At 46.2% G+C, this 7,233-nt stretch overlaps 1 protein-coding gene across 7 annotated transcripts in view; it reads left to right on the top strand.

Annotated features, from left to right (window-relative positions):
- AGAP1 (ArfGAP with GTPase domain, ankyrin repeat and PH domain 1) overlaps nucleotides 1-7,233 on the top strand; it is a 702,732-nt gene that overhangs the window by 613,174 nt on the left and 82,325 nt on the right. The window lies entirely within an intron of this gene.

Genomic DNA, 7,233 nt, shown 5'->3' on the forward strand with positions numbered 1-7,233 from the left:
TGGATGGATGGATGGATGGATGGATGGATGGATGGATGGATGGATGGGTTGTGGGATGGATGGATGAACAAATGGATAGGGAGATGAATGTTGGCCAAGACTAAGGATTGAGCAGCCATTGTGTGTAGAACTCTGGGACAGCAGAAAAGGAATGCAATCTTAACCTCAGTTGTCTCTGTCATTGTGGGGCATATTACTAAAGCTTACTAAACCACAGTTTCCTCTGTGAAAAAGAAAGATAGGACTAAGTAGAGTAATCACTCAAGCCCTTTCTAGATCTAAAAATACTGTGGCTATTATACCAATAACAGAAGTAATTTTTTTTTAAGCAGTAAAGCCAGGTATATATTTGGAAACTAGGCTGTTGTGTTGTTTTGCTTTTTAGTTCGTATACTTCAGTCAGGATCTGAGCCTGCACTGGGAATGAATTGTTCTTAAAACTTAGATGAAAAGTCTGAATCCCGTATACTTTCAGACAAACTTTTTTTTTCAAATCTTCAGTATTTTACTAAAAAAATAAATTGTTGCATAACCTTAGTGTTATCAAATTTCTTTTGGTAAAGATTCAGTTGGTCTTTTGGTTTGTAATCTATACTGGAAGGGTCTCCCCTCACAAAATAGTGCATAATGTCTCAGGATGGTTATTGGGAGAATAAAATTAAGTTACCTCAAAGTGCTATATAAATGTTAGCTTTGATCATTAATAAAATTAGAACAATAAATGGACCCCTTCCCTTTCTAGTCAAGGTCTATGGTCTCCTTCTTCTCCCAGGGTTATGATTCTGTCCCACCCTAACCATGAAAGCCCAGTCTGACAGAGCTGAAATGTTCCCAGTGGCAAACCAGAAATGTTCTAACGCAGGATGAGAGGATGTTCACCTGTTAGATTGAGGGGATTATGGGGAGAACCCAAGGTTGCAGTGGGAGGCAGGGGTAAAGCATGATGGTCCAAGTTGAGGCAAGTTGAGGAGCTAGCCAGGAAGCAGAGGAAACCTGCCTTATTTTCCCCTTTCATTCACATAAAGTTACTTTATGGATGCTTTAAAGTAAGCCTAATGCTTTCCTCCTTCATGGTCCATGTACTTAAATATGTGAAGTTGTTCCCTTATGCCTTTGTGACTTTGGTCAAAACATGTAACTACCCTGAACCTCAGTTTCCTGACATGTCAAATTAGTGGAGAGGGAGGGGGCATAGAGAAGAAACCAAGATGCCCTTGTAACGTGGTACACATCGACTAAGGAGAAATAAGATGAGAAATGTTCGCTTTGAGGGATAAATAGGAATTCAGGGAGAGAAACTCCCTTCCCTCGGCTGTTTCTTCGGAGCCCTTTTTAGAAAACATGGCTTCCGTTTGCATTTATTCTGTAGCCCAAATAAACACTCAAATGTCCACCAAGCTCCTCCCAAGGCACTAACCAGCTCAACCATAGAGACAGAAAGTGCATCCACAGCTGCATTTAGCTTCAGAGGGCTTTAGATGGGTCAGCAGCCTCCCTTCTGTAAATGGAGAAAGCCTATTTAACATATAGGGGAACCCAAAAGTTACTTGGACTCCCTCACACATTTAGTCTTTAGGAGAAGCATCACGTCATGGATGATGCAGCCTCTGAAACATACTGGCCATGTCGTGTGACCCTCGGAGACTCACGTCCTGCCTCAGTGCCTCCAGGAAGCTCTTTAGGACCTGTGGGTTAGTACTGCTGACCCTCGGGGGTGGTGCAAGTACTAGAAGGGGTGGCAGTAGTAGTACTAGTAATAATAACAGCAGCAGTAGGAATAGTAGCTGTTATTGTAGCACTAGACAGTAATAGTAGTAATATTATCTCATTCGATCCTAGCAACAACACCAGCAATGGGTGCTATTATTATCCCCATTTTACAGTTAAAGAAACTGAGGCAGGCAAGATTAGGTGAGTTGTCCAGCGTCGCACAGCTAGTAAGTATCTGAGGTAGGAATTTAACTCAGATCTTCCCGACTCCAAGTCTAGTGACCTCTAGGTCGTTACTGCCTCTAGTAAGTGTCCAAGTAAGTGAAAAAACATCCTCTACATCCATGATGAAGGAGCCTTGGTAGACCTGGGCTCTGCCACCTGCTGCCCGTGTGACTTTGGATAAGTCACTTCCTGGTCACTGGCCTCCATTCCTTCCTCTGTAAAATGGCCAAGCCTCCTCCTAGCTCTATGATCCCATGAGAAGCTTGGTAAATGTAAGAAGGAAGGAGTGCTTTGTCTAGTCTGGAAGCCAAGCCCAGGACCTGGTCAGATTATGCCCAGTGGATACAGACTGACCTTTCTCACTGCGGGGCTCCTTGGGGCCCAGATACCTGAGGGCCAGGGGTTTGTTAGCCCCATTCCCCTGGATTTCCAGACTAATGAGATTTACCCAGTGGTTTTAGAAGAAGGGAGAGGGGCATTAGCATAGCCTTGCCCAGTGAGATGCGGCACAAATATATTTCTGTAATTGGGATGGCTAATGAACATACTTATTGTGAAATTTATGAAGATAAATTACACTGACTGACAAGTGGTAATGCTACCTCAGGCTCTCTTGTATCTAAACAAATTAGAACAGATTCAGTGGTGAGTGTTAGCATGCCGAGGGAGGGCGTGATCCCTTCCCCCTTTCTGCCTCGCTTGTGAGGCATAGTCCTGGCTTAACAGGGAGGTTGAGGACACACCCCATCCTCAGCAAAGGCATTCGCCTGTTTTCCTCCTGCCTCCTGAAGGTGTTTTCAATTTTGGAAGCGCTAATGACTTTTTCAAGGGGTTTACTCTGGACACTTTCCTTAATTTAAGAAATGCATGGCCCCCTGCCAGGCTCAATGCCAAGATTAATAGAAGGATCTCCTAAAAATGGGCCTTCCAGACTGGAGACCCTCCTGATGGGGAAAATAGAAGCTCCTTGTTGTTTGGTCTCCTGCCCAGGCGACCTCAGAGCAGTGGAAATTCCTCATCTCAGCCCACCTCCTGGCACTGGGGTACTGTGGAGGTGACTTGGAGTTTAAGCTCATGGTGCCTCTTTGTTTGACGCAGACTTCTTGGGAGCACAGACACTATTTACCCTAGAATCAGAATCATATTTCACAGGCAGTAGGCGCTTAGTACATGTTGGCCACTTTTCCTGGGATTGAATTGACTCGGTTTGGTCTAATGTATGCCTAGCTCTGTAGTTCCTAGGGAATGTCACCCCTCCAGTGCCTAGGCCAGGGCCTGGAGGAGCTGCTAGGGAGACCCTGGTTGGTTGACTGAATTGTTGATTGATTGACAAGATGGTCTCTTTCCAGCACCAAGTTTTATGAGAATTTGCGAGGAGTATCAGAGATGACCTAGTGAGGTGACCCTGGGCACGTCACTTCACCCTGTCTGCCTCGGTTTCCTCATCTGTCAGATGGCTGGGGGAGGAAATGGCAAACCCCTCCAGCATATCTACCAAGAAAACCCCAAATGGGGCCATAGAAAGTGGACATGACTGAAAATGACTGAACGATGAATAAGAGGCCTCTTTTCTGCATCCCCGACTGGCTGTGTGACCCTGGGCAAAGCTCCTATGCTCTCTGGGCCTCCATTTCCCCTGCTGTAAAATGAGGCAGCCTGTCTTATGAAATGTTTCTATGCACTTAGAAAAAGTCCAAAATAGGAAAGATCTCAGCATAGGGTCCAATTCTTTCATTACACAGATAAGGAAACAGAGCCCCGAAGGGCAGCGTGCTGTGAGGCCTCATGTCCCTCACAATAAAAGGAATGCTGAACTTGGGTTCCTGAGGGTCCTGAATTCAAATCCCATCGAGTAGCTCTGTGACCCTCAGCTGGCCATGGAGACTCTTGACATCCCCATTTCCTTATCTGTGAAATGGGGATAATAATGCCTCTGTCGCCAGCCTTTTGAATTCTGTGAAATCCCTGGCCAAGTGTTCCCAGCACCCAGGCGGGGGAAACTCAGCTTGGACCTCATGCTGTCCATCATTCATGGGTCTTCAGGTTGGAACTAAGAGAGTCTAAGGGGGAGCAGCGGGTAAGAAGGTGGGCGATGGATGGTGGATGGAAGGGCTTTGGATGCCCAGCGTGTGTTTGTGTTGCACCCTCAAGGTCGTGGGGAGCCACAGACACTCCTGCTTTGGAATATGAGTTTGGTCATCTCTTGGGCTTGGTTCTCCTCAAAGATGAAGACCTGGCTCTCTTTGTTACTTTGGACAAGTCCCTCCTGGGACTCACGTCCTTGTCTGTAAGAAGAGGAGAGGTGGTCTTGAGACTCCCGAGGGCCCCTTCTGTCCTAAGTCTGTGATTCCAGTCTCCCCCACCTTCCTGCACTTGTTTAAACAGAAATAAAGATGCATGGCAAGTCAAGTCTACTCTTTGGGGGTACAGGCTTGTTGTATGAACGTGCCCTGCACCAGGAATGGAGCTTGATACAGTCTGGCAGTCCATCCTCTTCCACACTGATGTCGCTGGCTGCCTCCATCCCCCCTGCCCTTGCCAACCCCCCCAAAATGCCTTCTCCCCCTCAGATGGCTCCCGTTGATAACTTCCAAATGGACGGCTGCCCTGGCAGCTGCTTTTTAGCACCTTAACCCTTTGCCTTCCAGGTTCCCCCAGAAATAATTGATGACTGATTGGCCCATTAACCTTTAAAAAAAAAAGTTTGACAGCCCGGACTTGTGTAATGAGGAGGGATTCCTGGTGAAATCGGTTTGATGGTTGAGTTGCTTGCCCCTGAGGACGCAAAATTAGCCCCACGGGGCCTTGTCTGCATAGAAACTGGACACAATTAGTGTAATATCCGGTGTTATTAATGTAGTTTGGGGTAATTGGGCAGGTTGATTTCGACAGGTTCATGGTGCTAAAATACTATTATAGGGGGGACCTTTCCATGAATAACCGTTAAACATGGAAAACTGTTTAAATCCCTGGGAGCCCAATCACACAATGTTATTAAACCTTAAGGAACACTCAGTGAGACCACGCATGGTCTCATTTCAGGTTGGGAGATTGGGGAGAGAGGTTGGGGGGGGGGTAGCTGAGAAGAGAGAATGTTGGGGCTCTCACAACGTGACCTAAAAGAAAGAGGTGGGTGTTTGGTGGGGACATTGTGTTATGGAGCTGTGCCCCCTTTTAGAGAAGAAACAAAATCTCAGATACCACCAACCTTGATCCCTCAGATAGCTTGGTCGATGTACCAAATAAAGCTTTCTTAAGTAAAGCCCAGGATCCATTCAGAGCCTCCTGGACATTTGAAGGAAGAGCCATCTCCAGACCTACTTCTCTGCAGAATCTTGCCCATGCAGTAAATAACACCATCTCCACCACCCCCACCTCATCTTCACTAAGGTGACCATTGGAGTTATGTTCGGACATGCTGAAGTCTTTTGGAATTCTCTAGGACCCTCAGAGATCTACTTGAAATGACTTTGTTTTGTGAAACTTGGAATTCTTTGTGTCCAAAGCAAACAAGGGAGGGGAAGAAGGAAATTTCTCTTCCCACTCAAGCAGTTGAAGAGAAAGGGAGTTAGGTCCAAGCTTCAGAAGCAGTTGTGAGAGTAAATGCTGGAGTTATGGGCAGAATCACCCGTGTCAAGCAAGGACTTTGGAGTTGGGAAAGTCCTCAGAGCTCTTTTGATCTGAGTTCTGTGGAGAGTTAATGACTTGCCCCACATTAAGCAGAGAGTGGATGAGCTGGGACGAGAACCGTGCTGAATTCAACTCAACAAGCATTTAAACATTTAGTAAGTGTGTAAAAAGGTCTGGCAACTGCAGTACAGTCCCTAGAGAGCTGACCTCATAGCCAAAAAGATTTGGGTCCAAGTCACACTTCTGACACATCCTGGCTGGCTGTATGACCCTGGGCAGTCTCTTAACCTCTCAGTGCTTCCAAGCAGCTTTGAAACTTCAGTTTAAGAGCAGGTCCCTATCAGTATTTGGTGGAGGGAGTTTCCTCATTGGGAGTTTCCAATTCCAGTGAAATAAATTACTGGGCAAGTCGGAAAAAGAAAAGAAAGTATGTGCATTGTGCTGGATACAAAGACAGAACAGGAGCTTCGATTCTGCTCTCTTTAAGCGAGTTTCCTAACTCACTCTCCAGGCAGCTTCCCCTTGCACTCCATTTTTGAGTGAGGATATGCCATCTCACAAGAAGGGTAATTCCCGAGTGAAGTATTTACTGTTCCCCTCCTTGGAAGTCGCTGAGCTTCTGACCAGGTTTTTGGTAACCATGTCTGAGGGGAAGATGGCAGCGACAAAGAACATAGATGTCCATAGAGGCCAAGTCACTGATGACTCCAACGATCGCTGATTAGCAATTGTACTCATTTTTGCTACAGAGAATGTCAAGCCATATTGCAGTCCTGCTGATGCCATGTACTCCCAGAGTTTGGTATTTCATCCTCCAATCCATTCAGCCCCTCTGCATCTGAGAAGATGGTCTTTGAAGGAAGCGACGGTCAAAAAATCACCCATTGGCCAAGGTGGAAATAAGCCTCTTTAAATAGATGGGTCCTCAGCAATTCAGTCCATCCATAAGGGCATATTGACAGCCTTTTCAGCCTAATACAGCCTTCCAGAGCTTATGATCCACTTGTATGACTTCTGGGCATGCAAAGGTGGCAGACCTCTCCTCCTGGACAAGGTACTGACATCCAGCTCCCTGCAACTGTGGGTTACAAAAAATATCTAAGCTCAGCTTACCAAGAACTTTAAAGTGCCTACTATGGGCCTACTATGGTACTAGCTGCCAGAGCTACAAAATCAATCCCAGCCCTTAAGGAATCTGTCCCGCTGCCCCTCGTGGTGAGGTGGATACAGATTTAGGTCACAACGACAACATTTACTCCTGCCGTGATTCAGTCTGGTGTAGTGCTCTGATCCTCGATTTCCTCTGCTGTGAAGCAAGGGGGATTGGACTAGACAGCCTCTGGGGGACCTTGCAGTGCCAAATTGGAGCCTAGAACAATTTGTTTGCCCATTCAACCAATCTTATCATCATTAATTAAGGTCGGTTTGTGCAACACAGTGACTTCAAGAAGGAGCCTAAGAGTTCTGGATGACTGGTGGGAACCTCATCTCGTGTCCATGGCCAGGGAAGGAAAGAGGGAGGGAGGGAGGAAAGAAGGAAGGAAAGAGGGAGAGAAGGAAAGGAAGGAAGAAGGAAAGAAAGAAAGAAAGAAAGAAAGAAAGAAAGAAAGAAAGAAAGAAAGAAAGAAAGAAAGAGAGAGAGAGAGAGAGAGAGAGAGAGAGAGAAAG

This window comes from Petaurus breviceps, unplaced genomic scaffold, assembly GCF_028583685.1.
Source record: "Petaurus breviceps papuanus isolate PSGF00001 unplaced genomic scaffold, PetGlider_PUasm1.0 567, whole genome shotgun sequence".
Classification (NCBI taxonomy): Eukaryota; Metazoa; Chordata; class Mammalia; order Diprotodontia; family Petauridae; genus Petaurus; species Petaurus breviceps.